Below are 21,504 nucleotides of genomic sequence, written 5' to 3' on the forward strand. Positions count from 1 at the left end.
GTAGTCCTGCGGTGGCATGTAAGAAAACCACGCACATTCGAAAGACTGACATCCGAAAAAAGGGTCCAAGCCATGCAAAGGGAGCCCTGAAGTATATTAAGCTTGGGGAAGGGAGCCCTCCCCTTTCAACTTTGTGTGGATCTTTATCGTGAGAGGTCCGAGCTCGGCAGAGGGGGACCTATGAGAACTGTTGAAAGGTCTGAGCCCGGCAGAAAGGGACCTACGAGAACTGTTTGGTGAAAGGTCTGAGCCCGGCAGAGGTGGACCTTTGTGAACGTTTTTGTTTAATCATTGATCTTGAAAGCCACAGAAAGGAACTTTTAACGTGGAAGGCCAGACGGGCCTCGATCCACGATTGTGAACTGTGTTGGAAGCTGAGCCAGAGTGTGTCATCCTGCCTACAAGGATCGCCTTACCTCCTGAGGCCTAACGTGGGGAGGAGAGCTGGTTCAGACACATTATCATTTGAAGACTGACTTTTCCTTTTGCATACATTTTTATGAACTTTATGAACAAGAAATAGGGCAGGAATTAGGTTTGTGTTAGTATATGCCATTTCTGATTTGACAGACTCCACTAGGACTGTTTTGTTTATCGTTTGATGGTCGTGACTACTCCCATCTTAGTTATACTGCAAAAGAGAGGATTCTTCAACCCCATTATTATTAATAAAGGTTTTAAAAATTGTATCCATTGTGTCAGTGTCAATACTTGTGATACCGTGCCTTCCCTACAATATCCAGTGAGGATCCAAGACCGACATCTGGCACCGGGAATCCACACATGGTTTGAAACCAGAGGCTTTCGACAGAGTCGGCATGGGTTATCACAAATAAGAAGCTCGACAAGCGTGTTTCCAATTGGCGAACAGAGTGCGCGGAAAAACGGAGGTCATGGAGCGCTGCATCGCAATATATGATGGCTACAACGTCATATCTGGCGTGGGGTGCATAGCGCCGTCAGATGGGACCAATGCTGAGGTGCGCCGCCTGGCCGCAAAAATGTTTCCAGAGAACAGCTGCGCTGGAATAGGGATATCATAGATGAGGAATCCGTGGCAGGAAAAAATCCATTGGAAGAGGGACTAAGCTCCTGGGTGCTGCCGTGGTGGAGCGAAGCATGGCTCCGAACGGAAGCCCTGTCTGAGTGCACAGTACCCTTGTCAAGCCAAGTCACAAGCTTCTGAGCCCGTCCTGGAGAGTCTTATTGGAGATGTAATGGCAGATAGTACACATGTTGAAGCTGTGGTGCAGGTACATACAGGCAGTAGATACAATACATGCTGATCCTCCACGTATATATTCTTTAAGTGGTAGTTGGAGCATGCCTTGAAGAGCCTTTTCTTTATCTTTGGATCAGCCATGGTGGGATGAAGATTAAAACCACGGCCAGCATGGAAACACCAGAGATGTAAAAATACTCCCAACCACCAAAATATGAAGGTACTTGAGACTTTCAAAAACTAAAAAATAGTTTGTCAAATGAAACAGAACTTCAAAAGGATTCCCAAAACTTGAACGTGCAGTAAAAAATCTGAAGACGGTCTCCAGGGGAGGAGCTCAGGGACTCTACCTATTGGCTGGGGGGCAATATGATACAACATGACTTAGAGAACACTAAAGTGATTGAAGTTTTAAATTTAAATGTAAACTACCTTAATGTTACTGAGCATTTCCAGCCTCACGGCGGGGAATATTCAAACATGTAAATCTATGAATGCGGGATAAATTTAGATTTCTGTTTAAGTACTTCTTGTTTACTACGTGTTCCATAGCACCTTGTGGGATAGCTAATTCTTCAATAATCTTAGCTCTATCTAATTCTACTTCCTCTTCTAATGGCACCAAGAATTTGGTGTGCTCAAAATGTTTTTTGAATGTTCTGAAAAGGTAGGAAATGTAGTAGTATTTATTTGCATTAACTGACTAAAGATATTTTTTGATTTAAATTTTCTGCACAATTAGTGAAATCCACAAAGATGCGAACTGCTAAATTCCGGGACTTGGTGCAAAAGGTAAGCCCTTCCTTAATATAGCTTTACTTTTAACTCAGTTTGCGGTCTGCTGAGATAAAAACAGAGATATTGTTTTTAATCCTTGATCAATGTCTGATGCAATTGTTTTGTGGACATCTTTTCATTCTACATCCTCAAGTTCTAGGTTTTGTTTCTCCTGATGTTGTATAGGGTTGTCAAAAAACCCTAATTTTTGGAAAAATAGGTTGAGTTCTAATGCCCCTTTTGTATCTTTTTATTTCTGCTAGGTAATTACTCTGTTTTGTTCTGTTGAATTTTTAGCTGTAGTAGATGATCCTTCTTCTCCACTATCACCACTGTCTGCACCTGAACTTAATGCAGCCACTAATTTCTTTTGACCGAGTATTGCCTGTCTATGTCTGTAACCTTAAGTTTCTCAAGCGCCCAGTTACCTCAGGGTTCGGCGCGCGATACAAACAATAAACAAATACAAAAATACAACAAAAAAATTGCATGGATAGTAACATATTATAGCTATGATGAATACACTATCTAATTTGAAAACGTTTTCATTTTGAAAAAAAACGGACTTATTTACTTTAAACTCATCTTGATAGTCTTTAAGAATTTGTTCCATTGTGCTATATTCATTTTTCTAACCGTCTCTGGATTGTCTATTGCTTTTATTTCTTCTTTCAACAGCTATCTACATTTTTTCTGCAGGTCTAATCGGTAATTGTGGCATATTCATAGAAGATTGAGTAAAATTCTGCTACTTCTTTATGATCTTCATCATAAATCGGAAATATCCTTAGACCTTTTGGTATCATTATTTCTTCAAGGCACTGCTTTAGAGTAGATATTTCCCAAATGTTTTGGGCTTTTTAGATACATTTTCCAATTTAAAGAACTTTTCTCTAAGTGTTGTCCTCTTTGAGATTCGGTTTTTAATGCATGTTCTGTACTTCAGCTAGAGGTGAACAGAGCTCTTATATCTTTGTTTCTTCCTACTTTACAGCTAGTCATTTCTGATTAATGTTCCGCTGTACCACCTCCTAATTGTGTACATAGTTTTCTTTCATTGTATTGTTTAAAGCGCGGTCCTAGCTCAAGAGCAGCAGAGCACTGTACAGAGGGTCTGTAGCCAGGCATTTGGGCTGGCATCTTTTAACAGTAGCTCAGGAGTACAGTGAGGTCTGTGCATCAGTAATTATAAGTTACTCACCGTAGTGACTAACATACTCTTTGATGCTTAGTCCCCTTTCCTCCATACTGCATGGGTCGTCCCTTGTGAGGGACAGGACACGTAACCTTTTTCACCAGAAAAACCTTCTTCCCCTTTAAATTTAGAGGCGCGCAGGGGTGCAGCCCTGGGAGCCTGCGCTGCCCTGACTCCACCCTCCGGTGCCACACCTCAGTCCCCATTGACGCGTCGACAATAGATTTAACATTGCCTAACACCACCAGTATTATTAGGGGGAGGATGGTGGGATGAATGGAGGAAAGGGGACTATGGACTAAGAGTACATTAGTCACTACGGTGAGTAACTTATAATTACTCTTACGTCCCGTCCCCTTTCCTCCTTCCATACTGCATGGGCGATTACAACTGAATGTAGCCCCAGGGTGGAGAGGAGACCCTCCTTAAGCAAAGAGGCTCCGGAGAACTGCCTGTCCGAAAGCCGCATCAGATTTAGAGCCGGCATCCAAACAGTAATGCTTGCAGAAAGCCGAGGGAGTGGCCCAAGTGGCCGCCCTGCTTATGACTTGCCAAGGGACATGGCGATGGAATGTGATGGCCGTTGCCTTGGCCCTGACTGCGTGGGCGTGCATGTTAGCCGTGAGCGGCTTGTGCTGGCCCTCGTATGATTCTTTGATGGCCGAGACCATCCAGCGGGATATGGAGGCCTGATAGCCTGGCCTTGCACCTCCGACAGTGACAAACAGGGCGTCTGACTTGCGGAAGCCCTTTGTCCTGTCAAGGTAGAATTTCAGGGCACACCTGACATCTAGGCAGTGCAGAACTCTCTGTGCCTTGTCCTTAGGATCAGCAAAAAAAGTAGGAAGGACTATTTCCTCATTCAATTGGAAAGCAGACGGCACCTTAGGCAGAAATGCTGGGTGTGTCTGCAGGACTACTTTGTTCTTGTGAAAGGTAGTATATTGTTCCGAGGCGACCAGCGCCTGGATATCGCTGACTCTGCGAAGCGAGGCCGACTAGTAAGGCCGTCTTAATGGTGACCAGCCTGATGTCCGCGGACGCGATTGGCTCAAATGGTTTGTGCGCCAGGGCGCCCAAGACTATGTTCCAGCTCCACACAGGGTGTAGCCTCATGAGGGGTAGGGCCTTGCGAGCTCCGTCAAATGCTTCTTAACAATCGGATTGGAGGAGAAGAAGACCTCCTCCTCCGAGTTCCTGTAAGCCCGATGGCTGCAAGGTAAGTGCAGCAGGTTTCAACCTGCACGCCTGAGTGGGCGAGGTGCGCCGAAGAGGAGAGCTTGTCATCCAAAGTACATGCCAGGGGGTCGATTTCCTTGGAGTCTGTCCAGTGGCAGAACCTGGTCCATTAACTTTTATACTGGGCCCTGGTAGCCTTGCGCCTTGTGCCTTGTATGATCTCCAGATTTGCCTGGCCGAGGTTGAGGTGCCTTAGCATTACCTGCTCAGAAACCACGCTGTGAGGGCTAGTTTCTATGGCGCGGGTTGGATGACCCTGCCCCCCTGTTGCCCCAGCAAATGTGCTGGGCCCGTCGGAAGGTGAATCGGAGGCATCTCCGAGAGGCTGATCAGCTCCGAGAACCATGGCCTGGCCGGCCACCATGGAGCTATTAGAATGATGTTGAGCCAGCGAGACTCTCTGATCTTGCAGATCACTCCGTGAATCAGCAGAGTGGGCGGGAAGGCGTACACGGTCATGCCGTACCACTGAATCTGAAATGCATCGCCCAGGGAGCCGGTACCCTGTCCCTGCCAGCAGGCAAACTGAGAACACTTCCTTTTGTGCCAGGTGGCAAAGAGATCCACATGGGGAAGACCCCATCTGTTGAAAAGCTCCTGAATAACGAGGTCGTTTAGCTGCCACTCGTATTTGTCTGCTCCCAACCTGAGCCTGTCCGCCTCCAGGTTGGCTTCCCCCGGAAGGTTGACTGCCATGAAGTGGATGTCATTTTCCAGGGCCCATTCCCACATGCTGATTGCCAATCTGCACAGGAGGGGGGATCTGGTGCCTCCCTGCTTGTTGACATAGAACATGCTGGTCGAGTTGTCTGTCTGGATGAGGACAACCTTGCCCCTGAGCAGTGGAAGGAATGCTCTGAGCGCTAGCCAGATGGCGTTCAGCTCCAGCCAATTGATGTGGTACTCCTGTTCCTGTCGGGTCCAGGTGCAGTGGACCGAGAGATCGTCCAAGGTGGCTCCCCAGTCCTCTAGCGAGGAATCCGTGGTGATGGTGACCTGCGGGGTGGGAGGCGGAAGTGCTTGCCCATCCTTAGGTTGCAGTCCCTGGACCACCATGTGAGGTCCGGGTGGAGAGATGGGGGAACTTTGATCATCTCGGATTGTGAGCCCCGCTCCTGGTTCCATGATGCCGCGAAGTGCAGCTGCATCCTCCTCATCCCGAGTCTCGTGTGGGGGGTGGCTAGTAGAACCGCTGCCAAGAGACCCAGGAGATGCTTGTACCACCAGGCCGAGGTCATCTCTCTGCTGAGGAAGTGAGTAGTGGCCTTTTTGATGGCTATGATCTTGTCCTCAGACGGAAACACCTTCTCGGAGCACGTGTCCCAGATGAGGCCCAAGAAGGTCAGTCTGCATGGGCTGCAGCTGAGACCTTTTGAAAATGAGCGAAAAGCCCAGATTGTGCAGCGTGTTCATAAGAGCGCTAAACCGCTTCCGGAGATGTAGCTATGACGAGTCAGTCTTCGAGGTATGGGTAGATGTGGAGGCCCTGAGCCCTGAGGAGGGCAGCCACCGTATTCATGAGCCTGGTAAAGACCCTGGGTGCCGAGTTGAGGCCAAAGGGAAGGACCTTGTATTGGAAATGGTAGCCCATGATCCTGAACCGGAGGAAAGAACGATCGGGCTGCCAAATCGGGACGTGTACATACGCGTCCTTCAGATCCAGGGAGCACATCCAGTCTCCCTTGCACAGCGTCTCTGCAATAAAAGCTGGCGTAAGCATCTTGAATTTTTGTAGAGGTAAGGTGAGGTTGAGGGTGGAAAGGTCCAGCACAACTCTCAGGCCCGCCTGGTTCTTTTTCTGAACGACAAAAATCCTGGAGTAAAAGCCCAAGCCTTGCTGGGAGGCTGGGACTTCCTCGACGGCCTGACTCTGTACGAGCGATCGGGATCTCTGCCAGAAGAGTTGCTGTCCCAACTTGAGGGAATGAAGGAGAGGCAGGGATGGGTAGGCGTTACCCCGTGGATACTACGGAGAGGATCCAGGGGTCTGCAAACTTCTGGATCAAATCTGCCCCCCCCCCCCCCTCCAGAGACACGTGGACCCGGAGGGGCGTTGTTTGGGAGAATTCTCTGTTTAGGCTGAATTTCCTAACCTAGTGAGTCCCCCAGCAGCTTTGCTGGATTTTTGGGGTTTATTTTTTTCTCCTGCCAAGAGTGAGACTCTTTTACCCTCACTCTTGGGCATGATTTGAGTGTGTTTCTTTGAATCTAGAAGTGTTTAATGGGCTATGGGGTCTTTTACTCCATAGGGCTTCATGTGTTTTTGTGATGTGTGTTACACAGCACCCTCAGTGCAGTGACACAGGGGTGTCATAGTGACCGCCCAGTATAGACTCCATACCCTGGGACTGACTACTGTCTCCCAGGGCATGTAAAGTCACCATTTACTTTACTAGTCTTAAATTCTGAACAGAACCAGTACAAACCATCATATTGTGGACGCCCTTGCTGGGGCAATTCAATTGCCCCGGGGTCTGTTAGTCGAGGGGGCACGTCTCCGTCCGCCCTGATCGAGTTTTGGCTGGTGGCAGTGGATACTACTTTTTATATTCAAGCGCGAATATTTTCCTATGGGATTTCCCATTGTTTTAGGCTACTACCTTTATTTAATTATTTACGGTAGCCTCGAACATACCGCTGGTTTATTTAATTAATATTAATTCTCCGGTTGGTATTTTTTGCCAGAACTTGATTCTAAAATGGCATTTGTGTTCTCTTCTGTGACTCCAACCCAAGTCGAGCCCTTTGTTCCACTTTTTGGCGGGCTTCTCCACAGAAGCCCTCCAACGTGGTGCCACTCTGTCTGGGGTACTTAGGAAGGGTGGAGGAGGATTTAGGCACCTTGGACTGAGTTGCCTAGGCAACTCAAGTCGCACTCTGTCCTGATTGGCCCAAGTGGTGAGCCGGCCGGCTCACCACTTAGCATGTTTGAGTGACAGCTAGGCTGAGTGAATGGGGGTTTTCTGCATAAAAGCAGGGCTTTGGGGACTGGAACTTCAGAAGTCGCCACAGGACCTAAGAATCCGACGAGGGAGAAGCTGAGCCGACCTGCCACGACGCCACCACCGGTGGAGCCCTGCTGGACCGTCTCACCACTTTTCCCAACGACAGAGGAGATCTCCCGCCGGAGAGTCTTCTTCCTTTGACTGGTGGGGATAACCAGTTTCACCGTCGTTTCGCCTTCCCGACGTACCTCGTGGCCGCCTTGCCTATGCCAAGCACCCCGGCAACCGGGATACCACGTTTTACCACGACCGCAAACAAAGGTACCACCTTTAACCGGAAAACTCAGCGGCTGGTTTCTTCCCTGGTAGTGCAACAACCTTCATCTTTCCTCCAAGTCGAGATCTTCTCTTCCCCTGGACGACGACGCGACTTGCACCCACTGCCAGGAACAACTGCCACCGCTGGAGGATCCTTCCCACTTAAGGTACCGTGTCCCGCCAGGCTTCCCTTGCCACCGACTGTACGGGGTAGATTTAGCCCCCGGCTTTCGAACCTGGGTTAGCCTGGGACACCCTGGCTAAACTTTCCTAAGCCCTCTAAACTCTTTTTGAACCCTCTGCAAGACTTTCAAAGCCTAGTGTAACTGTGTGATCTTGGGCGCATTTGTGCTCTGCTCTCTCTAAGAGTGGGCCCAGCCTTTGGACTTTGACTCACCAGTGACTTTTGCTCTTCTGCCTTGCTAACAGTGTTCCTGAATCTTAGAGGGGTGTACCTTTCCATATTCTGTCTTTTTCCCTCCCTTTCTCACAAACTTATTGGAGTGCCATCTAGTTAAGCGCTCACCTCTGTATGAAAATAAGTGGTGTTTTACTGTGACTTATCTGATAAGGAAAAAGAGGTGTATATATTACAATAGTAACTGTGTTTAGAATATTTTACAATAAGAGTGCTGGAGTGTTTCAAACAGTGTGTTTTTAAATAAATAATTATATACTTTGATACCAAAGCTCTGGTCAGTGTTTGCTTGCATTATTGTGCCTGAGTGCCTATTGTGTATACTTTGCATACTGCCTAACTCTTCTTGAGAGAAGTCTGACTGCTCAGCCACAGCTACCAGGTAAATCTGGGTGGTACGGACTGCTACCAAGAGGGTTTACTGCCAACACCTGTAGTCTTAAATCTTTTGCAGTGTTCCCTAAGGGAACTGCACAGGTTTCTGCCTAACAGGCGTGTCATGCCTTCTTTCCCTCTGAGGCTGTTGTGCAGGAGGGGGACTGGAAAAAGCCCTTACTTCCCCCTCCCCCTCAACCCCCTTTTTTGTTGCTTGTACCGATGCTGCATCGGCGAGCAGTCAGGCTGCCTGGACCTCTGTTCTTGGAAGCCGTGGAACCCTCCATATGTATGACCCTTGTCGGAGCGCTGCTGTGACTGGGTGTACGATTTGGGGGTGGTCTTTTTCAGGATGGACTTGTTTGTGAGCTGTTTTTCTTCTAGTCCAGCTCTTCGTCCGCGGTGGAGTGGAAGAGGTCCCCTCCTTCAAACGGTAGATCTAGTATACGTTCCTGGACATCCGGGTTGAATTCAGTAGCACAGACTGTTCTTCTCATGTCCGTGGCGATGCAAATGGCCCGGCCAGAGGTATCAATGTGTGCCACGGTGGATTCCATGATGTCTTGTGCCACCATCTTGGCTTCTGCTAATCCCGCCTTAAAGCGCAATTGGCTCTGCGCTGGAAGTTCCGGGAGGAAGTCAGCAATTTCGCGCCAAAGCCTCTGGTTGGCGGCTGCCAGCATGGCATCATCATTGGCTTGACGAAGATGTAAGAATGTGTTGGAATACAGCTTCTTCCCATACGCCTCCGAGATCTTCTCCTCCTTGCCTAGCAGCGCCGTCGATGAGGAAGCTGAGGACGACTGCGGTTTGGAGTATAGTGATGCTGCGGCGATCACCGAGGAGTGTGGCTGAGGGTGGGCAGATATTAAGAGTGTATTCCCCTCCATCTGGCTGTACTTGGCGTCCAGGTTTCGATTGACCGGCTGGATCGAGTGGGGCTTGAGCCAACCCGTCTGTCTGTATTGGGATTCCCGTTTTGGCAGAGGGGCGTCGTGTGAGGACTTCTGCGAGGACCCCTTCTGCCCGTTACTCGACCTCGGGTTGAGGAAGGCCCAAGTACTCTGCCAGTCCAGCAAGACGTTCATGGAAGGCGTGTCAGGTTTCTCTCCCTTGTCAGTGTCCACCCGTCCTGGGCCCAGCCTCCTCCAGGACTCTTGGGTGTGGATCATGAGGCCTAAACTGCTCCTCGGGCCTCGGCCCGGTAGGTGTTAAGCCCTCGGCCCGTGGGTCGGTAGAGCTGCGTGTAGGCGCCCCCTCGGCCATATTGCCGGTAATAGGGCGTGGCCCCTCGGGTGAAAACCCGGTACAAGAACCTTCCGGTCCCTCAACACTTTCACTGGGAGGATCCATGGATCCCTCGGCCTCGAGGTCGGTAGCTGAGGTAGCGTCGGTGCGCGTGTTGGTACAAGAACCTGAGCGGTCCCTCCGCCCGGATCAGTCCCTCGGAAGGAGTATCCCTTGCAGGGTGCTACGGAGAATAGAGGCCCTACCTTTGGCATGGATCGATGGCAAACGAAGTCTCTCAAGTCCTCTGGAAGAGCTTCCCTCCACCTGGCTAGTCTGTTCTTCAGGGACCTTGCGGACAGTGCATCGCAAGCTGTACAAGCTTGTCAACCGTGGTCTGCGCCAAGGCAATATAGGCAGAGAGCGTGGGGGTCTGACGTTGGAAAGAGCCCGTCACAGGCTGGACACCTGCTGAACCTGTTGGCAGTCGACATGCGCGCAGGGAGGAGCATGACGCTTGATGACCGAGTCTCTGTTATCAAAAAAGACAAAAAGACAGAAAGACAGAAGTATCTGCGCGTGGAATTACATGGCCGAAGACAAACCCAGGAGCGCTGGTGAATTCCACGCGTTCCCGTCGATGCAGAAAAGGGGACTGAGGTGTGGCGCCGGAGGGCGGAGTCAGGGCAGCCCACGCTCCCAGGGGAAGAAGGTTTTTCTGGTGAAAAAGGTTCTGTCTCCCGTCACTCGCAAGGGACGCCCATGCAGTATGGAGGAAAGGGGACGGGACGTAAGAGTATGTGCATCCAATGGAATTAGTCCTCGGTCAGGTGTTATTGAAAGAGCCGTGTTTTTAGAGATTTGGAAATTGGGGAATTGTGGGGGCATTCCGAGCCAACACCAGTAACGAGTTCCAGAGGGTGAGTGCATGACAAGAGAAGGATGGTTTGCAGGTCCTCTCTTTGTGTACGAGTTGTGATTCAAGCCGTTTGGTTGATGTGTTGAGTTAGGAGCGTGTGCCATCAGATATGCAATACTTAGCCACAAGCTATGCTGGTGTGCTACTCGTGATTGCTTTGTAGATGATACATGCAGTCTTGAACAGTATCCTGGCTTGGAGTGGTAGGCAATGTAGTTTGCCTAGAATGGGGTTATTTGGTCAAATTTCCGTGCTCCCATAATAAGACATGTTGCAGCATGGGGGGCTGCTTTTAGGGGAGCCAAGTGAGCAGCTTTTAGCCCGGTGAGAAGAGCATTTCCCCCAGCGATGTGCAAGACCACACAGACGTGCACTATGGTCTGGAAGCCCTGTGGCGGGATGAAGGGTTTGTTTTTCGAAGGATAGAGATTCTGAACCAGGCTATTTGGGCCTTCTTGGATATGTGTTTCTTGGAAGGACAGGCTGCGGTCAATAGTGAAGACTAAGGATTTTGCTGAGCCTGAGAGTTGTGGATCAACTTCTTCTAGGCGCATACATTGTTGGAAAAGTTGGGCGGACTGATGAGTACGAATTCAGTCGTGAATGGGTTTAGTTTGAGGTAGGCAGGCGACATCCAGGACTGGATGATGGCTATTTAAATCACAGCAATGAATGATGTCCTGCATGCTATTTGCTCTCATGTACAACTGAGCATCGTCTGTGTATTGGTGGATGGCCATATTAGGATCTTTGAGTAGAGGGCCCAGGCCCACCATTTAAAGGTTCAAAAGGATTGGTGAGAAGATGGAACCTTTGGGGACTCTGCAAGAGACCTGGAGTCGGTTAGAATGCAATGAGTTAATCTGGACAGCCTGGTGTCCGCCTGAGAGGTAGGCGGTAAACCAATTCAGGACAGTGCTAGATAATCCCATCCTGTCAGCAAGGAGGGAAAGAAAGATGCAGTGGTCGACAGTGTAGAATGCAACTCAGAGGTCAAGAAGGACAAGGAGGCATGAGCCACCGTATCTATGATTTGAAGAGCATCATCCATCACCTGGTACGAGCTGTCTCAATGCTACTCTTGGGGCAGAACCCTGACTAATAGTCATTTAGGAGGTGAGTGGTTAGATTCTGGCGATTAGTTGTGTATCAACTACTTTTTCCAAGATTTTGCCAATCAACAGGATTTTTGCAATGAGCCTGTAAATTGGCCAGGTCATCTGGATCTAAGGTTGGTTTTTTCAAAAGAGGTCATATGAGACCAGTCTTGAGGAGGTCGGGGAATGATCCTTCTGCGAAGGTGGGCATTGATGATGCTGCGGACCGCATTAAGCCCTGGTCCTGTCAATTGTTTAATGATGGAGGCCAGAATTATATAATCGGAGTAAGAAGTAGGTTTGAGAGAGGCAATAATTTTTAGGCGATCCGGGGGAAAGAGGAGATAAATCAGTCCAGAGGGGCAGTGTGTGTGTCGGGCACAGGGCATAGTAATACTGTGACAGCTTGTTTTGATGGTCCCTCGCATTTTGTCTATTTTCCCCCCACCCCCCAATAAAAATGTGTTGATTCTGTCTCATTTTTTCTGAGTTGCTGGTATCTCAGAGTCGAGTGAGTATTTGGTACAATGCTTTACTACTTCAAAGAGTGCTTCACTCCTATTAGAGGCTACTGCAATTGTGGAGTTATGTTTATTGCACCATTGTGTCTTTAGGGTTTGGGGTTGAAAGGGTTTGGGGTTGAAAGGCCGAGTGACAAATGTTTGAGGGAGAAAAGAATGAAGATCATTTTTTTGAAATAACTTTCAGTCTTTGCTCCCATAAACATTTGTGACTTGGCCAAACCTCTGCCCACACCCCCACTCACACCCCCGTGCCTCTGACTCGCTGATCCCTGCAACGCCAGTTCCTTTCCACTTCCGTGATCGAAAACCGGCGCTGCAGGGTCCTTTCCCTTTTTTTCCCCCCCTCGGGTCAGCTGGGGGGTGTCGCAGCAGCCCTTTTTTGGGGGTCAGGGGGTGGCTGCGGGGGACACCCCTGCAAACTCCCGCTCACAATATAGTGGGCAAGGGTGCGGGGGACACCCCCGCAGCCCCCAGCACCGAATGCGTGATTTGGTCGAACCTTTTCGGCCGTTGGATTTTTCCAACGGGCGAAATTCAGCCAAATCACACATTCAGTATTTTTCTTTCGTCATTTTGGTCGAAACCGTCTTTAGCACTCTGACTGAGCGTTTTTTGGAGGCTAGCTCCATGGAGTAGAAGGTTTGGTTTGAACCCGGCTGGATTTTATGGGGGCAGGAGGCTACATCAGTTTCATAGCAGTGTTGCTGAATAATTCCAGGAGGCGCAAGGTATTCCCTGTGGTGGGGAAGTCTGCAAAGTTTGCTTCTAGCTCATTGACCAGTAATGTTTTGAATGAGCAGCATTGAGTGATGTGGCGATTAGCCTGACCATTGTGAGCCATAATTAAGTGGGTGACTGATAATGGGATGGTGGCTTGGTCAGACCAGTCAAGTGGGATAGGGTCTGCACAGGTGATGCAGGGGGATGATGTGAAGACTACGTCTAGGGTATTGCCTTGTTGAGCAAGGGGGAGAGCACAATTTGCTTAAGGTCCATGCAAGTGGTCAGTGCAAAAAGCATGCTTCAAGAGTGAAGGTTAGCCTGTGACTCAAGTTAAAGGTATCTGCAATGAAAGAGTCACTCCTGTGAGGTGGTCTCTAGATGAGGTGGAAGATGATGGATTCCTTGTATGATAAAGAGAATCGGCAGGCAAGTGATTGCCACTCTGCCTCCTGGCCAGGGGGCATGTTGGATGCAGTAGCCAAGGGGTAGGACGACCTCGGAAACATAAAAGAAGGGATGCAGGTTGCTTATTCAGAGCTGAAGGAACAAGTTACTTACCTGTAACCTGTTCTCCAGCACGGGTCTGGCATGGATTCACATGCTCATGAATATTCCCCGTCAGGCTGGGAATCCACGAAAAAAGAAAAATCAGTTTCAGTTTGATTTCAAAACTGTCTTTCTCCTAACAACCAAACACTGAGCTCTGGGTCATACTGCCCCCAGCCAATGACTGCCCTCTACCTAAGCCCCTCCTCCGGCAGCCATCTTCAGACTATTACCACACGTTCAAGCGTTGGGAGTCCTCGTGCTTAGCTCTCGAGCGTCTACTGCGATTTTCGCTTTTTGGAATAGTTATACTCTATTTTTCGGTCAATCGAACCTGTGTGCTCCATCGATCATCCTTCCGATTAATGGGTACCCGTCCAGTTACAGTGCTCAATCTGCGTTTCCATAGGGATCCTTGGTCATCATCTTCTTCCCAGTATATGCCACGGAGTCAGATGTAATATACTTTGCATTTTCTAAGGTTCGAATCTTGTCAAGTATATTAGGTGGAGTAACTTGACAATAACCGGTATCAAACCTCATTATGACCCTGCCTGTCCAGAAACAAAGGTGCTTCCGGACCGGCATATTGCAGGTCTGCCTGCCGGAGCCGCCCTCCCAGGCAGGTCTGACCATGCCGGGCACAGCGACCACAGTAGGCAGACCAGTCATGGAAGCACAAGCACCGTTGGCAACGGTGCTTCCGTGTCCATACTCCCATAGTCTCATATGGGACTCTATGGGAATGGGGACTTACATTTTACCGGCGCCTGACTTTCCAGGGCGCCGGAGTTGCAATCTCCTGGTGGCACCGGGAAGTCAGGTGCCAGCAAATATTTATGGGTCCGGCGGCAACCCGCCAGTAGCACCGGCACGGTTAGCGCCGGACCAGTAATGAGGCCCATTGACTTTATCAAAAGAAGGGAGGCGAGGACTGGATATTGAAGAAGGGTCTCTGGGATAGAACCATTTTCAAGAGACCATTTTTTTCATTTCAAGAGCATGTTGCATTTCTAGTTCCCAGAGTTTGATGTCCTGATGTTTGACTTCAGCTTGAGCCTGTAATCTTTTAAATTCCAATTCAAGTCTCATTTTTTCAAGAGACACATATTCTGGACTCGGTGATGGACCTTGTGAGGTCCCAGTGGATAACGGTTGAGGCAAAAGGGCAGGCTGAGACAGAGGGGCTCCTATGCTGGGACTCCTCTTCCTACTCTGGCTCTTCTAAGACATTAGAGTTAGACTCTGAATTATCATCCTCATTATCAATTTCCACATTTTCTGAATTAGTAGGAGTTATAGGGCTACTATTCAACCTTTGGTGATCTAACAATCTTTCAATCAATTCATTTTTCTTTCCTTTAACAGAGAGATTCCTGATCCTACACATCTTTCAGTTGATCTACTGATAGAATGATCAGGCTTTCTGCTTGAAGTTCTCCATATTGGACATATTACAATTGCTATTCTAGTGGAGCTTAGCCTTGTGAAGGTTTTTAGTTGAACACAAGTAAAGCAAACACTATGTAACAACTCTACAAAAGATCCTCACCGCCTACCACCAGTGTTAGGCAAGATTGTATGCAGTACGCTTCTGGTGCACTACAATAACCCGGACCTCCAGGCAATAGGGACCCAACTTCTGGTATAAGTCTGAACTACACAGGTTGGTAGTGTGGCTGAGCAGCCAGGCTTATCTCAAGAGGGGTCAATGTGAGCAGTAATGTTGTGACACAGAGTTTCACAGTACAGTTATTCAAATAAACTCTTACACTCAAGGTTTCTTGATAAAACAATTATTACATTTATTTCACAGTCAGTTGTATAAGCCTTCTTCAGAAGGGAGCTATATATGTAATACTTATAATACACTTCAAAACACACTAACATGCCTGGTAAAGGCTACCGATGCTGCCTTGGCTCTAGTAGAATGAGCCTGAAGTCTCTGCGGAGCGGCGGGCCCTTTCATGTCGTAAGCCGTGGAGATACAGGAGACAACCCATCTAGCGATGGAAGCTTTAGCCGCCTTATTGCCAGGAGAAGGACCACCGGAAGTAACGACGAGTTGGTCCGCTTTTCTAAACGGTTCGGTCCTTTCTAGATAGAATTTTCATGTTCTTACAACATCTAAGTTATGTAATATATCTTCGGCCGCAGCGTGCGGTCTAGGAAGAAAAACGGGAAGACATATTTCCTGGTTTACATGAAAGTAGGAGACCACATTGGGTAGAAAGGAGGGGACCATACGTAGGACAACCTTGTCCTTATGGAACACTATATATGGTTCCTTTGAGGAGAGAGTCTGGAGCTCTCCAATCCTTCTAGCCGAAGTAACGGCTACTAAGAATGCTGTTTTCCAAGTTAGAAATTCGAATTCACATGAGGCCATAGGACTCAAATGGTTTTTTTCATTAGGGCTAATAATACCACTTTGAGATACCACTGAAGTGGAGGTTCACGAATAGGGGGATGTAAACGTAACGGGCCCTCAAAGTGCCTTTTAATTGCTTTGTTTGAAAGAGAGAAAGACTTCAGGTAAGCACTGATAGGTAGTGTGTGCACGTGTCAACTTTGACATCAGTGGAAACTAGATAAGACATGAAGGACATGACATTATCAATAGAGGCCTTTAGAGGGTTATGGTCTTGGTCCAAGGCCCAGTGACGGAAACATAACCATTTGCTACAATATAGTTTTTTAGTAGAAGCTTTACTAGAAGCTGACATGATGGTTATGTTTTGCTCTGACAAATGTAAGTGGGAAAATGATTGTTTTTCAGGAACCAAGCCTTCATGTTGAGCAATTGAGGTGAGGGGTAAAGGATCTGCCCTTTCTGTTGAGTCAAAAGATCTCTCGATGATGGAAGATCTAATAGGGAAGTCCCTGCTAACTCCATAAGGTCTGGTAAACAGATCTGGTGAAGTCAGAAGGGGGCTATTAGAATCATTGTCAGATTCCGACACATTTTGAATTTGAGTAATATTCTGTGAATTAATGGGAGAGGTGAGAACACAAAGTGTTAGATTCTACCAATTCAGATGTCGAGCATCTCCCAGAGATTGATGACCCTGACCTTGCCTTGATGCAAACTGAGGACACAGTTGTGCTGGTTGGCAAAGAGGTCTACTGATGGATGGCCCCACTTCTGTAATATCATGTTTGCTACTGACTGTTTCAGCTCCCACTTGTGCGGAGCAGACTGTAACCTGCTTAGTTTGTCTGCAAGAACGTTCTTCTTTCCCTCCAGATGGGAGACAAACAAGAAAATGTGATTTTGAATGGCCCAATACCAAATTGTCTCTGCTAGGAGACACAGGGTAAGGGAACGAGTAGCCCCCTGCTTGTTGATATAAAACATTGCAGTGGTATTGTCCGTTAGAAATTTCACCACCCATCCTTGAAGTGAGGGATGAAATGATTAGCACATCATAACATTCAAGTAATGGCGCCGGCTCCTCGCAACTCGTATGAGAGCCGACGCAGATGAATTATGCAGACAATTCTGGTAAACACGTTTATCTTATGATCTAGCGAGCAATCAGAATGCAACTATAAATCATTCATGAATAGATGGGGACTACTTTATGGATGTGCAAAGTAGCCTATGCTGAGCGAGGCGATCATTATAACACACGAATGCGAGTTAAAGCTAATATATATATAGCAATGGGGGTGAGATGGAAAAGAAAATAAGTTCTTTTTCAGTTAACATTAACGCAATTGTAAATCATGTATGATTAGAAGGGGACTATTTTATGGATGTGCTAAAAAGCCTGCGCATGTGCGAGGTGGATACTAAGACACACAAATACGTGTCAAAGTAAATATACACTTAGGAATGGGGGGCGAGAGACCAAATACTTATCAGTTAATATCATATTCTTTTAATGCGAATTCCAGAGTCGTCAGGTTATAAAATGACAAACTGCAGTGGTGACAGTTCATTAATAGATATTCGCCAATTCTAACATGTGGCACACGAGTGTTATAATGAGAGCTAAATGTATTAAACTTTATTTATAAAGACACGGCAAGCGCACTAATGGAATGTACACTACAACAAATTAAATGGCGATCGACAATGTTAATTATAAGTTGCAAAATAACGTATTAGGAAGTACACACGCGGTAAATGAGCAAACTATTCATTTTGTACAGGGATTTAACCCAATATTACCAAGCAAATAAGACCATTCAGGATCTATGGTAAGAACGTTACTAATTTAAACGCAAGAAAGGAGAGATATGGGATAGGTACAATGTTATAATAAGTTGTCTCAACCTGCCAGGAGCATAAACTTTGGGACTATAGAATGCAACAACAGAGAATGCATTTCATGTAAAGCACTCAAAGCAGCTACTAAACGCACAATATAAATGTTTGAGTTTATTGTAACATGTCTGAGGAACATGGATATTAATCTTGTTTTTTACTATTTGTGTTGTCTCATTGGTGTATTTATTTATTTTTCTCTGAAACTCCCTCATTATCCTTCCCTGATCCCAATCCAATTTTTTCTGTCACCTTGTGAATACAATTAATTGCATAATTTTGGACGATTGACATGTCTGCCATGCATTTGGTTTTATTTTTGGATTGAAACAATGTCTATGTTTAAATGGGTTGTATACAAAAACAGAAAAACAAATATCCCCGGATTTGAATAAAGGCGCATGGCCGAAACACGTGTCATCGAGAGGGCACTAACATTGGATGAATAAATAGTGATGTTAACTATTTAATGTGGCGTATGTCTTTATTGAGTATTATCAAGTGTGTTTGAAGGAGTGGCATTCAGCATTGCACTACTATACTCTTATAATACGCGACAAGAGCATTACCAAACAACCATCATTAGAGGTGGCGCCGAGCAAATCAGTAAGAAAAAAGCCTCAAGAAGCTGTAACCTTATACACTGGCAGTGCAACAAGAGAGGCGCTCATAGAAGGAATGCCTTTAACCGAAGGTAGGCTGCCACTGACCCCAGAACTTTTGTGAAAACCCTGGGAGCAGAATTTAGCCCGAAGGGAAGACAGGTGAACTGGTAATGAGACCTTCTTATTGTGAATCTCAAGAACCAACGGTGATGGTTGTAGATTGTGATGTGAAAATTAGCATCCTGTAGATCTACAGATTTCGAGAAGCCAGAATCTGAGGAATGGTTAGCATGTGGAAAGTTTTGATTGACAGGAATTGGTTGAGGTCTGAACGGTCCATAATTGGACGGATCCCGCCTGATTTCCTTGGCATCAGGAAGTAACGAGAGTAAAATCCCAGACCTACTTCCTCTTGAGGAACCAACTCTATCGCTCCAAGGAAAAGGAGTTTTTGGATCTCTTCCAGGAACTCCAGGGATGCTTTCTGGAGCTTTGGAGGAGAGGAAGGCGGAATAGCCGGAAGGGCAAGGCGGTAACCATGCTGAAAAATATTCAGAAGCCATTCCTCCTGAGTAATGGTTTTCCAAAAAGGGACGAAGTTTGAAAGCCTTCCTGCTACCGGGGATGTATGCTCCCTGATGTTAGTTGGAGCGTAAGGTATGTACATGGCCGGAAGGGAGTCAAATAGACTTCTTTTGCTCTTGAGCAGAATTCGAGGAAGGGGGAGGTCCCGACTTAGACTTGGGTCTATATCTTCTCTTTTTGGAAGAGTAGTATGACTTAGCAGAAGTGGAAGAACCACTGTTTCCTTGTGGACGTGGTTTAAATAATTTAACATTTTGGTGATATTGTTGTTTCACCGAAATTGGGCTACGGGTTTTAGCTGCTGTGACACTGGCCTTGCATGTCTGTAGGACCTCCTCTGTGGATGGATCAAACAGTGTTTTGCCATCGAATGGAAGGTCGAGGACTTTCTCCTGGATATCTTGATGAAAGGAAGGGGCTGACAAATATGTGTGCCTATGCACGCAGACTGCAACAGGGACTGCTCTTGCTGTTGTGTCAGTGAGGTATTTGACCACTTGAAGCTGTTGGATAGCAGCTTCTCTACCCTCTGAAAATCAGAAGGAAAATTTCTCCGCGGCCTCTATGAGGTAGCATGTCGGTGAAGTGTTCAAGATTCTACCAATTAAGCATATTAAATCCCGCCAAAACTGTAGCTGTGTTATCCTGCCTAAGTAGTAAGGTGGAGTTGGTATAACACTTCTTACCTTGAGTCTCGCATGCTTTTGCAGTTTTATCTAGCACTGAAGCTGGAGATGGTGATGGGCCTTTGCCCATTGTGCCAAGGGCAGCTGAGACTACTGCCGATAGAGCCGGAACATTGCCCATGAGCATGAAAGGTTCATCTTTAGGCACCTTGAATTTATTATCTAGGGCCTTGGAGATGTGTGGATCGGAGTGAGGTTTTCCCCAGCGAGCTAGACAATGACATGGAAAGTGGAACTTCCGACTGCTGAGATGGCCGTTTCCCAAAAACACGAGCCATTTCAGGCTTATCCTTTGGCAGGATTTCTAGTGCCTGCATGGCTTTAGCCACAATGTCATCAAACACCTTAGATGGAGACTGAGTGGAGTCATCCTCTGAATCCGAGTCAGAATCTTTTGAAATGTTCTGTTTTTTGGTAGGAAGAGCAGAGTCCTTGTTGTCTACTGGTACCATGATTGGCTCAGGAATAGTATCGATGGGTACCGATCCATGAGGTAATATAGGTGACATTTTGTCCTTGATGTTTTGAACCAGAACTTTAAGTGATGAATCAGAAAGCATGGTTTCCAGCAAAGTATTGGTGATGTCGTTCGCCATTTGGGAAGAAAGGGTATTGTAAATGGTATATGTAGTGTACTGGTCTAAATAATGGTACTGTATTAATTCTCTGTGCTATGTACTCTACAGAAGGTATAGCTTTACAATGCAATGTCTCTGTGCAAGTTAAAGTTTAAAAAGAAAAAACCCAGGTTGAAAACGTATGGCAAGTTAATTGCATTTTCTGAATCAATTCCTCTGGAGACTGGGCCTGGAGAAGCCAGTTGTCTAGGCAGGGGTATAGATGCAATGCCTTTAACCGGAGGTAGGCTGCCACTGACTCCAGAACTTTTCTGAAAACCCTGGGAGCAGAATTTAGCCCGAAGGGAAGACATGTGAACTGGTAATGAAACCCTCATATTGTGAATCTCAGTGTTAGGCAGAATCCTGTGCAGTGCCCTTAGGGACCACTACACACAATTAAGACTACAAGTGGTAATACAAGTTCACCTTTGGTACAAGCCTGTACTACACTGTTAACGTGATAGCAGTAGCGGAGCAGCCAGACTTATCTCAAGAGCAAATGAGCAGTAGAGATTACACAAAGGATCACAATTACTGTGACTCAAGTAAACACTGACTCAAGGTTTTTGGTTGAAAAGTAAAAGTACATTTATTTCTAGACCATCTGTTCGTAAAATACTTCACTTCTATTAATGTAAAATCACACGTAAAATACACTACACACAACCAATTCAACTCAAGGTAAGTACCTTAGGATTTGACAGACCAGTGTTATGAAACAAAGGCGTTACCGGGAATACATATGCGATCACTTTTTGACAGTAATGACAGTTCGGTCTTACTAAAGATACGTGTACCCGCAGGAAAAAATGTCACGAGAGAGTCGGGGGACAAAAATCATAGGCAATACTTTTGTCAAGGCAGACAGAATCAGAGAACACTTTCTGACAAGAAAATAAAGGACAATAGGCCTGCGCCAGTGTCAAGTGGAACCGGATTCCTGTTGTCGAGGATCACACAGTCAAATAGTTCACGATACAAGGTTGCCAGGAGTACTTGGATATTGTCAACAGAGGAAGCAAAAGTTATAAGAGGGAAGGAAGACAAGGGCAAGCCTTGGATGAGGAGAAAAGAGGTCACCCTAGTTCCTCAAAGCTGGACACAGTACCTTATTCTTTGAAGAAGCTGGTGCCACGGGAGTTGTTCCAGGTAGTTTCCTGCAGACTCATGGTTCCTGGAGCTTCAGTCGTGGGGACAAGAAGGACGACGT

The 21,504-nt window shown here is 46.9% G+C and overlaps 1 protein-coding gene across 1 annotated transcript in view; it reads right to left on the reverse strand.

Moving 5' to 3' along the window:
* The window catches only part of CMTR1 (cap methyltransferase 1), a 2,036,190-nt gene that overhangs the window by 248,818 nt on the left and 1,765,868 nt on the right, over positions 1 to 21,504 (reverse strand). The window lies entirely within an intron of this gene.

This window comes from Ambystoma mexicanum, chromosome 4q (genome assembly GCF_040938575.1).
Source record: "Ambystoma mexicanum isolate Mex_15411 chromosome 4q, UKY_AmexF1_1, whole genome shotgun sequence".
NCBI lineage: Eukaryota > Metazoa > Chordata > Amphibia > Caudata > Ambystomatidae > Ambystoma > Ambystoma mexicanum.